Source organism: Canis aureus, chromosome 1 (assembly GCF_053574225.1).
Source record: "Canis aureus isolate CA01 chromosome 1, VMU_Caureus_v.1.0, whole genome shotgun sequence".
NCBI classification, from domain to species: domain Eukaryota; kingdom Metazoa; phylum Chordata; class Mammalia; order Carnivora; family Canidae; genus Canis; species Canis aureus.
The window spans coordinates 120072874-120089793 of NC_135611.1; positions in this window are offsets into that span (position 1 = coordinate 120072874).

Here is a 16920-nt window from a genome sequence, read left to right on the forward strand (position 1 = left end):
TCCATGCAGGGAGCCCGACGTGGGACTCGATCCCGGGTCTACAGGATCACACCCTGGGCCAAAGGCAGCACTAAACTGCTGAGCCCCCCGGGCTGCCCTGTAATTTGATTTTTAACGATGTCTGTGTTTAACAACCAGCTCCCCAATTCCCTGAAAATCTAACAGTTGTTTCTTACAAGCCGGCAGGGGCTGGCTCCAGCCTACAGCTAGGGTAGCAGCCCCCTGGGCGGACTAGAACGGGGTGTGGATGCGGCAAGAGGGGCTGGCGTGGTGAGCCAGTGACCCTGGTCTGTAAGACTGTGGGCTGCGAATAAACACATGGACCATCTGGAAGCCTCCCGTGGGAATGAGTAAGCAGACAGTGCCAGGGCCATGAGACAGTTGCTGTTTCTAATAAGCCCTGTGGCCACAGCCTCGTTCCTAGATGGCCCCAAGCCCTGTCACCACGCCCCGGTGCCGTTCTCCCCGCGTGGCTCGGGGTGGACCCTCCAGATGCGCACCTCCGTCCAGGTACCCAGACGACAGCCTGGGCTTTCTCTGGGTCCTGAAGCCACTTTCCCGGCCCGGGGGACACACAGCATAATGCCCAGGACTGGTTCTGAACAACGAGGAGCAGCACATGCTCTTTCCCAGGGGGGCCCACCTGTCTCTTGCGTGATGCTGCGGCGCAGGGCAACCTGCGGGCTGGGTTGTCCCCCAGAAGCCCCCCCACATCTGTTTCCTCCTGGGGTCAGGCTGAAATGCTTTACCCAGGAGAAACCTATCCCTTATTTCTTTTTTTAAAAAAATTAATTTATTTATTCATGATAGAGAGAGAGAGAGAGGCAGAGACACAGGCAGAGGGAGAGGCAGGCTCCATGCAGGACGCGGAACTTGATCCCAGGACCCCGGGGTCACAACCTGGGCCGAAGGCAGACGCTCCACCGCTGAGCCACCCAGGGATCCCTATCCCTTATTTCTTACACAACAGTAGGTTTACTACGATCGGCTGTGGTTGTAAAATCACCGAATTCACAATTCTTTAAGATGCATTAAATCATCATTAATTAAACATGTGAAGACTCTCTTTGCCACAGGATCATTTCACAGGGAAAATCCAACAGCCAGCTTGCAATTAAAATATATCCGACAAAACAGCCCCGCCCAGTACGTACTGATAGCAATAAAGCCACAATTTCAAGACACACACTTCTTCTGCTGGGTCTGGAGGAGAAATAGGATGGAAACAACAGGCTGGGATTACCCACGTCAATTAAAGAAACACAAAGCGATAAATGCTCATCTTTCCAGGAAGGCGTCATAACCCCGTAGCCTGTACTCTATAAATGCCTGCTGATTGATTCACTGATTCTAAACATCAAGCCTCTCAGCTTGGGCTGCTGGAGACTAGACCCGGGGTAGGATTTTTTTTTTTAAATATGTTTTTTTAATATTTTATTTATTTATTCATTCAGCAGAGACAGAGAGAGACAGAGAGAGAGAGACAGAGACACAGGCAGAGGGAGAAGCAGGCTCCATGCAGGGAGCCCGACGTGGGACCCGATCCTGGGTCTCCAGGATCACGCCCTTGGCCGAAGGCAGTCGCCGAACCGCTGAGCCATCCAGGGATCCCCAGGGGTAGGATTTTTAATTCACAAAGGAAGTAGGCAAAGCCATTTGTCTTCTTCCCCAACGAGCATTTATCTTGAGCTTGGGTGTACGATGTAGACCCTGGGTGTGCTCATGTGCATGTGTCTGTGACATACGGGTCACACACACACACACACACGTGCACGCAGAACAGAGGCTTACGGGCGGCCAAACAGGTGCACGAGACAAGGAAAGCTTCAGTGGGCTGCCTGGCTCTACACAAACACCCTGTGAGTGTCTCGCTTTGTGAAGACGGAGCGTCTGGATCTGTGCCCTTCTCCTGAGTTACCTTAATTTTCGGACTTGGCTCTCCTGTCTGTGCTCCGGGGTGACCTGGCTCACATTCCTTGTTCGCCCCCTGAAACCAAGGGCTGCTCTGCGGGGGGGATGCAGAAGCACGTAGATAAAAGAGGCTTTGGAAAGCACAAACACACATCTCCTTTAGCTGATAATTCCTGCAAAGGCCATTCATCTCAGGTATTATTATTATTTTTTGAGAGAGAGAGAGAGAGAGAGCGAGCACATGCGGGGAGGGAGGGCAGAGGGAGAGGGAGAGAGAATCTTAAGTAGGCTCCGCGCTCCCACACTGGGCTCCGTCCCACCCCCCTGAGCCCGTGACCTGAGCTGAAATCAAGAGTTTGACTTTTAACTGAACCATCCGGGCGCCTCTCAGTATTATTTTTAGTAGATGAATGAGTTCCCGGATATTTCCAGAGGTTGAGGAAAGGGTGCGCCCGCCTGGGACCGGGCCCCCCACGGAGTCCCAGCCACGTATAGGCCTTGGAACCAGCAAGTGGTCAGAGGAGCAGTTTCAAAATTTGTATTTTCTGAGCGTCAAAGAACAAACTGTGCAAAGCCCCCCAAGATGTTTTCTAGAGGATCAGCTACTGTGGAATTCGTTGAGATTCATTAGTTTACTAATTGCCCTCAATCTTATGTTGCTTTTTAAAAACTCCCCCAGATGTCCCCAAACGAGTTACTTATGATCCACCTTTTAATTGGTATAATAAGCCTCCAGGGACGCCTGGGTGGCTCAGTGGTTGAGCATCTGCCTTTGGCTCAGGTGGTGACCCCAGGGTCCCGGGATCGAGTCCCACGTCAGCCTCCCTGCATGGAGCCTGCTTCTCCCTCTGCCTGTGTCTCTGCCTCTCTTTGTGTCTCTCATGAATAAATAAAGAAAATCTTAAAAAAAAAACAAGCCTCCGAAGTTGTGTGGTTTGGAAATAGACACGAACTTGTTTCTGTTTTTACATATTTCATATTTTTTATTTAAAAAATCAAGGAATATCGGCCTGGAAGGGATCTACTTATCCATCATGCCCAGGTGCTCAAGAACCTGGCCTGACGCTGCAACGGTGACGCCTGGTGTGGGTTGCCTGCCTGCCCCGCTCTCCGGGGCCCAGAGGGAAGAGGCGGGTTGCAAGGCTGAAGGGGTTGGGGTGCGAGGGGTCACCGCCGTCTGTGCCACGGCCTGCCTCTGCCTGCAGGCCCCGTCTTGCCTTCCCTTCATACCTCCTACTTACTGAGGGCACAGAAGGAAGTGCTGGATGGGGGACAAAAGGTCTCAGATCCTTGGCTCTCCTGCTCTCTGACCACTGGACAGAAGAGCCCAGCGCACGCCAGGCCAGAGACCCCACTGGGGATCAGCATTTCCCTTAGTGGTAAAGACCCTTCCAGCAGCTGGAGGGCCGGCATTGGGCAGGGGCTGTGCCTGGCGGTTCCTTGGACTCTGCCCAGCATGTGTAGGCCTGTGGTCTAGGACCCTGGCGAGCCCTGGATGAGGGAAGGAGCCACGACTGTTGGCAGGTGTTGGAGGGTGTGGGGCCCCAGCTGAGGAGCTGGCACTGGGAGCAAGGGGACACCCCCAGCTTCGCACGGTGATGTAAAGTGCTGGTGTCCCTTACCTGGAAAACGTGCTCAGCTCTTGTCTTTACCAGCCATTTACGGGATTAAGTTTGCATCAGAGGCATCGGCAAAGTGGGGAGAAACCACGGTGGTTTTTACGCAGCCCCCAGCCATCTCCCGAGTCAGAAGAACACCGGCCCCGCTAGTTAACCAGGCCCCAAAACGCACCGGGGTTAATGCGAGCTCTCTGGATGGACCCCCACAATGTGAGTGGCGACGCTCCCTCCGCCCGCACCCACGGAGGCGGGGTCAGACGACTTCCCCAGCGACCCCTCCTCGCAGCGGGGACCCCAGCTCACCAAGCAGAGGGGCCAGGCTCTCTGCGGGCGCCGCCTGATTCTGTCCTGGATGCAGCATCCAGGGTTGTTTGCAGGAATGGGCAGGAGGGCGAGAGGCCTTCATGCACAGAATCACCCGACGGTCTCTCTTTAACGCAGGGGCTAACCTTCTGGCCAAACCCTTCTTTCTGGGTTGCCCTCGAGGTCAGGGCTCCCACCAGCCTTTCTCCTCCCCGGGCTTCTCCTGCTGTGGTGGGCAACAGAAGCTGGGCGGCAGAGTGGGGCCTGGGATGGCCCACTCAGGCCCCGGGGGCGCCTCCCACAGCCCTGCCCCAAGCACAGGGGTCTGGCATCCTCTTATCGTTGAGGGTCCCCAAGCATATGGGGTGCGGGCTCCTCTATAAGGAGACCCAGGCAGGGAGGAAGCGGGAGGCCGGCAGTATTATTTGGCCACTTCATAGCTGCATAAACATACTTTTCAGAAGGAAAAAGAAAAGAAAAAGACAAAAGCATTTCCCCCCAGTAAATCCACAGTTTGGAGATAACAGGTTTCTCTCTAGAAATCACGTTAGCAGAAATGGAGTGATGGCATCCGTCCTGTAGGCCCTGTGTCCCAGCCCCCAGAGGGGTAAAGGCAGGGACAAGTTGAAGAGGGCCTCTCGGTTTCCTGGAAATCCAACTAAGTGTTTTCCGGGGAATAAGATCAATGGAGACAATGTGAAAATTCATAGACCTAAACATCACTAAAATGGGGCAGGGAGGCTACCAGAGGAGGCTGGAAGGGGGAGCCTTATCGCTTAACATCAATTGCAGGAAGACTTGTCAACTAGAGACCCCAAAGAAGAATCCTCAATGGGAAAGATGATCAATTATAGGCCCCATCAGGGAAAGACGTACTTTGCATCTCCTACAAGCAAAGGATTACCTGGCAACTCAGCCAATGAGAAACCGTCATCGCCTTGGCTGGACCCAGGCTTTTCTCCAACGATCGATCGATCGTTTGTTCAAAGCAACCACTCCCACCTTCCTCCTCCTTCCTTCTCCATAAACTAAGGTTCCTCCGCTCTGTGTGTTGGACTCGCCTATGGATTAACCATAGCTTGTTTGTCCCGGACTGAAACTCTGTTATTCCTGAATAAACCCATATTTTGCGGGTAAAAGAACTGTTCTTCTTAATTTTTATTTATTTTTTCCGACTATTTCGCTTTTAAGGTTAACGACTTGGTGGGTTGTGAGCTAAGAACTCTACCCCCAAACTCTGGGGGTTCACAGGGCCTAGGCCTGAGGCGGCCTTAAGTTCTCCTGGCCATAGGGGCTCTTCTGGGGCCAAGGAGGAAAGGTTCTGGACTGGGGAGGGCTGGACCTGCCACAGTCTTCTTGCTCCGAGGTGAAGCCAGGTGCCAGGAAGTGTCCAGAAAAGTTCTGGGATTTGCTGATTGGACGAACTTGGGTTATTGGCCAAAACAGCAGATGTTCACTATAATATATATGACTATATATATATACACATATATACACACATATATACATATATAATATATATATTCACTATAATTGCTTTATTTATGCTTAGTTGAAAACTCCATCATTTATAATAAAAACAAAGTTCCCATTTGTTTAGCTATTGATGTAAAACAGATCACCCCGAAATTTACGGCTTAAAATGTTGATGGTTTATTATGGCTTAGACTTTTTTTTAGGTTGGTTAGGCGGTACCTTTGCTGATTTCACCTGAGATCATCAGTGGGTTGTATTCAGCTGGGGAGCCAGGCATGCTGGGAGGTCGGCAGGTGTCAGGCATTCCTGCTGGCCACGTGGTTCTCCTCCAGTGGCCTCCTCCAGTGGCTTGGCTTCCTTAAGTGGCAGTGTTGAAGCTACATTCCAAGAGAGTAAATATTGAAACTGCTGTGCTCACGAGTCACACAACGTCCCTCCCCACATTGTTATCCCTAGTAAGTCAGAGGGTGGCCCAGGCTCAAGGCTGAGTAAACAGCTCTACCTCTTCATGGCTCCATAAAGGAAGGGGGTATACAATGCCGTGGCTTTGTTTTTAGTCCAGACAGCTATTTTTTCTAAGCATAGCCATGTTCCCAAATTTTAACATATATTGCTCTTCCCGTCGTCTATTTATACCTGGTGACTTTTGTTTATTTCCAGTTTGACCAGGAAATCAACTTTCAGTTTACAAGTTGGTTTAACCAATCATTTTGCTATTTTTTTTTCATAGTGGTAAGAGTGCGTACCCTGTTAATTTGGGAATTAATTTAGGGTTTGTTTGTTTGTTTGTTTTTTGTAGCTTAGTATATGATTTTGTAGAAATCATTTGTATAAAAAATGCACCATGGACATTTGAAAAGATTGTGACTTCTTGTTGCTGAAAAGAAGTGGAAATTGATAGATTTATCACTTTATATTTTTGAAAGATCCTATATACACTCTATCCTAGATCTACCTGTCTAGTGTAGCCTGGTGCTTTCCTACAGGAGGATGTGAGAGGCATTATGTTGAGTAGGTGAGGAGCTGAAATAAATCAAGAAATGGTTTTCATCCCAACCACAGTTGACCTGGGGTGGGGACGGAGGGAGAGCCCTGGAGTAGAGGGAAGCGCGTGTGTTTTAGACTGTCAACAATGATCACAACCAGTGCAACAGGAGGGCTTCTTTCCAAAGAACGTCATTAGCAGTACTGAAGACAATAGGATGCGCTTATTTGTTGGGGGATAGATCTGTATAATTGACTTGGGGAGACAGAGGTAACGTAGCAAAGCATAAGGGACAACAGAGGAAGTGGCAAAAAAGTTATGAAGCAGGAGAGTGACAGGTCAGACAGGTCAGACAAAGAGATCTGTGGGAAGGGAGTCAGAGGGGAGCCTCCAGCCTGGAGTGGGCTCTGAGCTTACAGAGCTGCCTTGAACCCTGAGCAAGGTTTCCTCTGGCTTGAGGCGGCTGGGGGAGTTGTGTCTTAGTTCTTCAAGCCCATTAGCAGTTAAGTCAGAGTCACTGCTAGGCTTCCTAGTGAACTAGAAGTTTCCCATTTTTTGGTGGAGCCATTTTGCTTTGAGTTTTTAGCGGTTGGTGATATGTCTTATGAGCTTTTTTCTTTCTTTTTTTTTTTTTTTTTTGCATATTTTTTTTATTGGAGTTCGATTTGCCAACTTGTAGTATAACACTCAGTACTCATCCCGTCAAGTGCCCCCCTCAGTGCCCGTCACCCAGTCACCACCCGCCCCCCACCTCCCCTTCCACTACCGCTTGGGTTAGTTTCCCAGAGTTAGGAGTCTCTCATGTTTTGTCACCCTCTCTGATTTTTCCCACTCATTTTCTCTCCTGTTCCTATAATCCCTTTCACTATTTTTTTATAGAACAACAAAGCCTGATCTTGCATAAAGGTGTTGGGGGTGGCCAGAGTTTAGTTTTCTCAGGAGAAGGACCCTATGGCTTGTCCTTGGGCCTGTGGAGCCATGTGCTGATTCCTGTGGTGTCCTCAGACTCTTCAGGAGTGAAGAACTTTTTATTAAAACACTGGAGTGCTGCTCCACTCCAGTGGCAAACAGTAATTCATTGTTTTTGTCTTGTGAAAATATTTGCTAGTTGATGGTTCAGTTTGACCTGTTTACTTGCCAAAGAGATGCAAATCTTAGGTCACTTAAGAATTCAAGAACTAATTCCCTGTGGGATGTCTTTCTATGGTCAAGGTAATGACCAGTTCAATAAAAGGCCAAGCATAATCATGATGTGGAATAAAATGCATTATGCAGGGTGGTCCAAACCCTGAGAAGGTCTTGAACTACTGTGCACATCTTGATTGCTAATTGGAAAAAGGTGTTTCGGCCCAGAAACCACTGAAATATGTGAACCAAGAGGCATTGGTTATGGAAATTAAAATCAAAGGCGTCAAGCTTTGCATTTCTGATTACATATTTAAACCACACGATTACAGTGTCTAAAAATCAATTTTTACTATAGTCATAAGTAGTAATTAGACATAGGCTTTTAAAATTCAAATCATATTTGTATTAGATGAAATTTCTCCACTTTTTTACCCCCAAGCAGAAGAAGAATTGAATGGGAAACTACCGCCAGTGGCTGCTTATTTTACAGGTAGTCCTTAAAATAGTTCAGTTGCAACCCATTCATCTCGAGGGAGACGGACGCACTGGGGAAAAAGTGAAGAAGTTGTCTCCCTTCAAATATTGTACCATTTATGCTCGTGGCTGTTGGTTTTTAGAGCTTTCGAAATCTTGTCAAGGATTTGATACCATAGAAAGAGGAAAAGAAAATGGGGGTGGGGTAGGGAAGAGAGCAAGAGGTAAAACAGCAAAGATCAGTTCCTCACCAGAGTGAGTAAGAAAGAAGGGCCTGGAAGCAATGAAAACCCCAGCACCCAGACTGTGGTCCCTAAATACCATTCCCTACCTAAAGGAAACAAGGCTGCTTGGAAAAAACTGGATTCCAGGTCTGGAGCAGAAAATGTACAAACAAAAGCTAGAACGTCTTGTTCACAAATGCAAGGACATGCTCCCAGGTTGATGGGAACTTGGCGGGAAGGACAGAGGAACTAGCTTGGAGACATCCCCACTGGGCACATCTGGGACCATTTGAGCATAAAGAATGGGTTATAACACGTTGCATAATAATGTTGCTCCTCATGTCCCACCCCTATAAAAATGACAATAAATAAAAATATAGAAGAAATGGTTAAACTAGAAAATCACTTTTTTGCACCAAGTTTTGTTATAATTGATTCAGATGAAACTCCTTGGTGGATGCTAAACCACTGAGTGATAGGTTGTTGGAACAGGATAGTCAGATAGTCTCAAAGTATCACCTCAAAAGACTTACCAGTTAAAGGAAGAAAGAGGATCAAGACAATGGAGGAATCTGGCGGTTGTCACCATAAGAAATGGTGAGACTTCACCGATAATGGGACCAGCTGACACCATGGGTCTTCCAATGAAGGGCACAGCTTCATCTGTAAGTATCCTTGCCCCATAATGTTTAACCTGAGTCTAGCCATAAGGAATCACCTGGAAAATCCACATTTAGAGATTTTGTATGCAACAAGAGGCTTGGATTCTTTAAAAAATAGTGTTTGCTGCCTGCCTGGCTCAGTCAGAAAAGCATGCAGTTCTTGATGTTGGGGTCATGAGTTCAAGCACCTTGTTGGGTGGAGAGATTACTTAAATAAATAAAGCTTAAAAAAAAAAAAGTCAGGAGACACCTGGATGGCTCAGCATCTGACTCTTTTTTTTTAGCATGTGACTCTTGATCTCAGCTCAGGTCTTGATCTCAAGACTGTGAGTTCAAGCCTTGCATTGGATTCCATGCTTGGCCTGGAACCTACTTAAAAATAAATAAAATAAATAAAATAAAACCACAACCAAACAAAACAAAAGTGTCAGTGTCAAGATGCAGGGAACCGTTCTGGATTAAAGAGAGTGAAGAGATATAACAACTAAATGCACTGTGTGATCATTGACTGGATCTTGGATTAAAAAAAAAAAAAAAGGTATAAAGGGCACAAGTAGGACAATCTGGGAAATTTAAACATGGCCTACTTGTTAGTTGATAAATAATAAGGTTAAATTTCTTAATTGTAATAGCTTGCCTTTTTGAGGGAATGTCTCTGTTCTTAAGATTTTCAGACTGAACTAATCAGGAGTAAAGTGGTACGACGTCTGCAATTCATCTCAGATACATGAGCCTCCCTGAAAATGTGTGGGTGCTTGTGTGCACGTGCGTATAAATACGGGGAGAGTGATAAGCATTAACAAGTGAATCTAGGTTGAAGGATGTGAGGCTGTTCATCATACTATTATTCCGACTTTTCTGCAGATTTGAAGATGGTTAAAATGAAAGGTTGAGGGGGAAAAGCTGGTCAAATCAGGGTGACTCCATGTGAGAAGAGTTTTTTAATTCATTCTTTAAAAAGAATGAATTTAGGTGCAGTTACATTTTTAAACTAATGTCAATATGATTGCAATTAATTCTTGTTTTTCTTAAGTCATACCTAATTGATTTTTAGGCAGGTTACATATTTGCATAGAAATATGTTCACCTGATTTACAAAAAGGTCTGCAGAGGAATTTCCTTCCATCCTGAGTCCCAACTGCTCTGTTTCTGCCTCAAATCCACCCCCCGCCGCCCTTAGTTTCTGATGTACCCTTTTGGAGGTCGTGCGTACATAAATATAAAATATATATTTTGCTTTTCTTCCTTTGCCGCACAAGACAGCTGCTCATTCTACATGTGGTTCTGCATCTGGCCCTTCGCTTAACAAGATCTTCAATATCTTTCCACAAAGAGCTTTGTCATCTGCATCTTGTACTAGAGCTGCCCAGTGTTCTACTGCGTGCACTTATTTAACTTCTCTAACCTTGAACAAACTTATTTAACCTTTGGCAGACTTTAGATCGCTCCTTGGCCTTTGCTGTTGCGAGCAGGACTACAGTGAACGCCCTTGAACGGGCACCTTCTCACACCATGTGCTGGTTTGAGTATCCGTAGGATGAAATAACCAAGTGGGATCGGTGAGTCGTCAAGGATCAAGGATATGCTTTTGTAATTTGGGGGCCTATTGCTCATGGAGACATGGCGCCCCTTCACGTCCATGTCCCTGCCAGGTGCAGAAACGTGCCTTCCCCAGAGCCCGGTCAACAGGTTGTGCTATCCCCCTATGGGGTGTCGCCAGTTGGATGGAGGAAAAATGTATCACGGGGAAATGTTCGTTTGCCTTTGCTGTAATGAGTGAGGTTGAGCATCGTGTCATATGTCGAAGAACCATCTGTAGTACCTTTTCTGTGAGCTGTTTGTTCACATCTTTTGCCTCTTTATTATCTGATTCAATTTTGTGGGAACAAGGAGTTTACTAGAGCAATTAGAGCTTACACAGATGTGGGAGGTTAAAGGCCCGGAACAGAGGTGTTGAAAGTCTGTACCGGTGACAGGAAGAAACACTGGGGCAGCTGGGGGATCAGAGCCTGTGGGAAGGTGCCCGGAGCTGGGTGTGTGAGAGAGGAGGGCCGAGAGGGCCGTGCAGGTGGGTCCTGCAGCCCAGCGCTCTGCAGCCGGCTGGGGCCACTCTTGGCTGATGGTGCCTGAATCAGCCAGTGTCTCACCAACAACACACCTTCCGAGAGTAATGGTGTCCGCTTCATTTCCATCCTTTCGAACGTCACACAGGTTCCTCTCTTGGCCAGTTTTAACCCAGGGCCGTGTAGGAGACTGGTTTCCCAGCCTTAGGCCAGAATGGTGGTGTCAGTGTTGAGAATACCCAGCATGCCCCACCCCTTTGTCATCTTGGCAGCCAAACCCTCTTCCTTTCCCTATACTCGGACTCAGAGAGGAGCAGAATCACACTTTGACCCAACAGGAGGCAACGATCCCTCATTTACGCATCTTTAGGTGATGTTCGTCCCTCTTGTGACTGGGTCACAACCCACCTTTGGCGCCCTGGGATACAGGGTTCTCTACTCTTGCAGTCTGTTCTAGCTGCGCCCATGGGATACCACAGGTGGGGGTGCTTAAACAACACACATTCGTTCCCACAATCAAGGCAACGATCGATCGGATTCCTGCTGAGGACCCTCCTCCTGGTTTGCAGATGGCTGCCTTCATGCTGTGTCCTCAGGTGGTAGCAAGAAAGGGGCAGGAGAGCAGGAGGTGGAGGGAGGGGAAGGGGAAGGGGAAGGGGGGCAGGGAGGAGGCCTGGAGAGCTTGGCGTCTCTTCTTACAAAATCCTGTTCTTGAGGCCTAACTACCTCCCAAGGCCCCAGCTCCGAATGCAGTCACGCAGGGGATGGAGTCTCAAGGTGGGAATGTTGGTGGGATCCCCTCTGGGAAGCTCGAGGGCTGCCTTTCTCTCAGGAGCCTACAGTTCATGGACAGTTCAGTCCAGAGGCGATTTACCCACCAGATGTCATTCTAACCATAGGCAACGTTGCCTAGTAGCGTAGTTCCGGGCCATCTTCTCAGGCCTCCCCAGTGAATCCATTACAACGAACCACCCCCAAACACAGCAGCTTAGAACAACAGTCTTTTATTTGTTCAGGATTCTGTGGATCAGCAATTTGGGCCGCCCTCATCCGGGTGGTTCTTCCGCAGGTCACCCAAGTGGCTGTACTTACCTGGTGTCCGACTGAGGCTGGATGCCTAAGATGACCTCACTTACGTAGCTGGTAGGTATTTATTACATTCTTACAGTTTTTCAATGAATTCTCTTGAATTTTCCAATTATATCATCTGCAGATTGTGATAGTATATATCTTCCTTTCTAACTTTTATACTTCGAGTTTCTTTTTTTAAGATTTTATTTATTAGGGCAGCCCTGGTGGCGCAGTGGTTTAGTGCCGCCTGAAGCCCGGGGTGTGATCCTGGAGACCCGGGATCGAGTCCCACGTCGGGCTCCCTGCATGGAGCCTGCTTCTCCCTCTGCCTGTGTCTCTGCCTCTCTCTCAATCTGTGTGTCTCTCATGAATAAATAGAATCTTTAAAAAAAAAAAAGATTTTATTTATTAGAGAGAGAGTGCACAAGGAGGGTGTGGGGTGGGAGGGAGAGGGAGAGGCAGATTCCCCGCTGAGCAGGGAGCCTGACTATAGGGCTCAGTCCAGGACCCCGAGATCATGACCTGAGCTGAAGGCAAATGCTTAACCCATTGAGCCACCAGGTGCCCCACTTTTAATTTCTTTTTTTTTTTTTTTAAGATTTTATTTATTTATTCATGAGAGACACAGAGAGAGGGAGAGAGGCAGAGACACAGGCAGAGGGAGAAGCAGGCTCCATGCAGAAAGCCCGATGTGGGACTCGATCCTGGGACTCCAGGATCACGCCCTGGGCCAAAGGCAGATGCTCAACCACTGAGCCACCCAGGGATCCCCCCCACTTTAAATTTCTATTAACTAATTGCATTGGCTAGGACTGGCAAGACGATGTTATGGAATAGGGGTCATGGGGCATCCTTGGGTCCTTCGGAACTAGTGGGACTGCCCCTAGTGTATCCCCACTATGTTGATGCTAGCTTTTGGGTTGAGGTTTTGAAAAATCACATTGAGGGGCACGTGGCTGGCTCAATTGGTAGAAACTGTGACTCTTGATCTCGGGGTCATAAGTTCAAGCCCCAGTTGGGAGTGGAGATTAAAATTAAATAATTAAATTAAATTAAATTAAAATAAATAAATAAACTCCAAAAACAATCACATTGGATGTAAACGGGTATCTCTTTATTTCAGTGTCTTTAAGATTGGCATTCCTTGAATGTGTCTTTTAGCATTTATGAAACGATCATGATTTCTCCTTAGATTCAATGATAGGAAAACAAATCACATAATCAGAAATCTACTCCCAGAATTCAAATCAATTTCCCATTTGATACTGGCTATAGAGTTTCTTCCAGAGAGCTAAGTCCGGGATGTCCGGGATCAGGGTAATAAGAGAAGTAGATGAACTTGAGTGACATTTTGGAAATGGAAGCAATGATGGATGCAATGTGGCAATGTGGGATGTGAAGGATGAAGAGGAATTAAGGATGACTTCTGAGTTAGATCTTGAGAAATGGCTCTGAGGTCACCAATAATTCTTTTTTTTTAAAGATTTAATTATTATATTGAGAGAGAAAGTATAAGCAGAAGTATTGGCAGAGGGAGAGGGAGAGGAGAGGAGAGGAGAGAATCTCAAGTAGACTCTCCACTGAACCCCACACAGGGCTCGATGCCACAACCCTGAGATCATGACCTGAAATCAAGAGGGAGACACTCAACTGACCAAGCCACCCAGGCGCCCCCCCAATAACTCCTGATGGCTAGATGCAGTGGGACCTTTCCCACCTTAGCTAACACCTGAGGTCTGTGACTCTACCGACCCCTCTCTCCACTTCCTGTTCTGCGACCGTAGGGCCCCACTGTCACTGTTTCTTCCCAGTCTCTTGGTGGGCTCTTCGCCCCCTGCCTAGGATGCTGAGGCTAGAGCCCCCAGCCCGGCTCTGTTCTTAGCTGCCTTCTGTCCCTGCACAGTCTCCAGTAATCTCATCTCTGGCCAGGGGTCCCCCGTGATGTGCCACCTGTGATGCGGACGGGTCCCACACCTGTGTCTCTAGCCCTGTCTTGCTCCCCAGCTCCCAGCTGCAGACCCACATCCCCGTGGGACTCCTCGCTACATAGATCACCTAGATCGTCTGCAGGTGTCTCAAATCCTTCAAGCCTAAAACCACACTCCTTATCTGCTCTAATTCTTGCACCAATTCGGATGTGTTTTTGTCCACAGCATCGAGGAATTCTTGGACACCAACTGAGCATCCTAAAATTCAACTCCATTCCGACACTATTTGGACATGCATCAGACCCCACAGGTTAAGGGCTCGATCCCACAAGTCGGCCCCCTGCCCCCTTCAGATGCCAAGAGTTCGGGTTGTCACCTGTGCTTCTGACTGGCTGTGGATCGGAGGTCCCAAGACCCCCTCCTTGGGTGTGATTAGCTTGCTAGAGCGGCTCACAGAACTCGGAGAAGCATTTCACTTACTGGATTACCAGTGATTATAAAAGGATAGAATTCAGAAATAGCCAGATGGAGGAGATGCATAGGGCCAGGTACGGGGATGGGGTGTGGAGCTTCCCCACACCCCCTCCAGGTGCACCATTCTCCCCAGAGCTCCACTAGTGCACCAACCCAGAAGCTTCCTGAACCCCATCCTTTTAGGGTTTTAACGGAGGCTTCACTGCATAGGCAAGATTGATTGAATCACTGGCCATCGACTACAACACCCAGCCCCACGGCCTCCCCTCTTCAGAGGTCAGGGGGTGGGTCGGGAAGTTCCAACCCTCCAGTCGCAGGTTGGTTCCCTTGGCAACCAGCTTCCAGCCTTTGGCGCTTCCCCAAACCACCTCATTAGCATAACAAAAGACCATTTTTCTCTTCTCAGGAAATTCCAAGGGTTTTAGGAGCTCTGTGGCTGGAATGGGAAGAAGACCAAATATATATATATATATATATTCCTCCTTACAAATCAGTGTCACATCTCCCTTCCTCTGAGTGCGATGGGGTCGGGGTCGGTGTATCACAGGTCTCTTTCCCTCCTTCCTTTTTCCTGATCAGGAACTGGGTCCTGAAAACTCCGACATCTCACGTCTGTTCCTTCCAGGCTCTTAGTCCCGGTCACCTGGGTTGGGACTGACACGACAATCTCCTAAATGCTCTCTCCACCCCCTTCCTGCGTTCCTAACCTCTCTGTTAGCCTCGGGTGTCTTTAAAAAAAAATCTGTTGAGGAAGATTTTGTGTTCTAAGAGACTCAGAATGAATTTTTGCTGGAAGAACAATGAGAGAACAGAACGCTCTGTCCTCCTGGATCTTTATTCTGAGCAGGGAAGTGTGGGGAGCCCAGGTTCCTCAGCCCCGTGACTGGGACGTTGTAGAATTTCACATATTTTAAGAAGAATTTCCTCGGCCAAGTGCATCACAGATCACCTGCAGAACACTCGCCCGACGGGCATGGCCTCTGTGTCTCTGGGGTTGTGGGGAGGACGCCCTCCACCTGCTGAGGCCGACCTTGCAGCTCCACCAACTGCCATCCTAGTTCCTTCGCTTGACTTTCAAGGTTCACCTTTAGAAAAAAAATCTTTAAGATTTTATTTATTTATTGGAGAAAGAGGGAGAGAGAGCACCGAGGAGGGAGGAACAGAGGGAGGGGGAGAAGCAGCCTCCCCACTGAGCAGGGGGCCTCATGCCACAGGGCCTCAATCCCGGGACCCTGGGGTCGTGACCCGAGTCCAAGGCAGACACGCAACCGAATGAGCCACCCAGGCGCCCCTTAGAAATTTTTTTTTTTTTATAAATTTTTATTTATTTATGATAGTCACACAGAGAGAGAGAGAGAGGCAGAGACACAGGCAGAGGGAGAAGCAGGCTCCATGCACCGGGAGCCCGATGTGGGATTCGATCCCGGGTCTCCAGGATCGCGCCCTGGGCCAAAGGCAGGCGCCAAACCGCTGCGCCACCCAGGGATCCCCCCTTAGAAATTTTTTATGAGAAAATGTGATCCTGAAATAGTTTTGACTAATCACAGATACGGAGAGCCAGTCTGTTGCTGCTGGCATTTTGAGCGACAGAGGGACAGGCAAGGTCCTGGAGGGCCTTGGGGGTGGGGCGGGGAGGGCGCGGGGCTGCCCACCCACAGGGCTGTGGGGTGGCCTGGCAGGTGTAGGAGGGCTGGGCAGGTGGCTGCGGGGTGAGGGTGCCGGAGGGACCCAGTTCAGAGGACCCAGCCTGGGCTTCAGGGTGGGCGCCCTGGGAGGGGAGGGAGCAGGGCCAGGGGAGCTGGGGAGGCCCAGGGAGGAGCGGGAGCTGCCAGGAGGGGGGTGACCTCAGTTTATGGGAGTGTCTGAAGAGAAGGGGTGAGGGACAGCGGGTGAGGGACAGCGGGACATTTGATTTGTGCCATCAAATGTGGCAAAAGCAGCAAGATTCAAGAACAGCCCCTGGGCGGATCATTTAGTGGCAGTGGAATCATTCTAGGGGGAAAAGAAAAAGCAAAGGATGGGCAGCCAGGGGTGGGGGTGGGTGGGGTGGGTGGGGTTGGGGTGCTCAGCGGTTTAACGCCACCTCGGCCCAGGGCATGATCCCCGGTCCTGGGATCGAGTCCCGCGTCGGGCTCCCCGCATGGAGCCTGCTTCTCCCTCTGTCTGTGTCTCTGCTTCTCTCTCTCTGTGTCTCTCATGAATAAATAAATAAAATCTTAAAAAAAGAAAAGGAAAAAAACAGCATATACTATATAACTATATATTGATAATATACGATACTATATTTATAGCATTATGTAATATATCCACATGTCACACTGTATATACACTATTATTATATAATATATACTTTATTTTTTTTCTAAGATTTTATTTATTTGAGAGAAAGAGAGAGAGCATGCGCAGGGGGGGGGCGGAGGGGGGAGGGAGGAACAGAGGGAAGCAGGCTCCCCGATGAGCAGGGAGCCCGATGTGGGGCTCGATCCCAGGACTCCTGCGTCATGACCTGAGCCCAAGGCAGACGCTGAACCGCCGAGGCCCCCGGGCACCCCGAGGCTTTACTGCTTTAGAATGATTCAATGCATAATTTTTTCTTAAATTT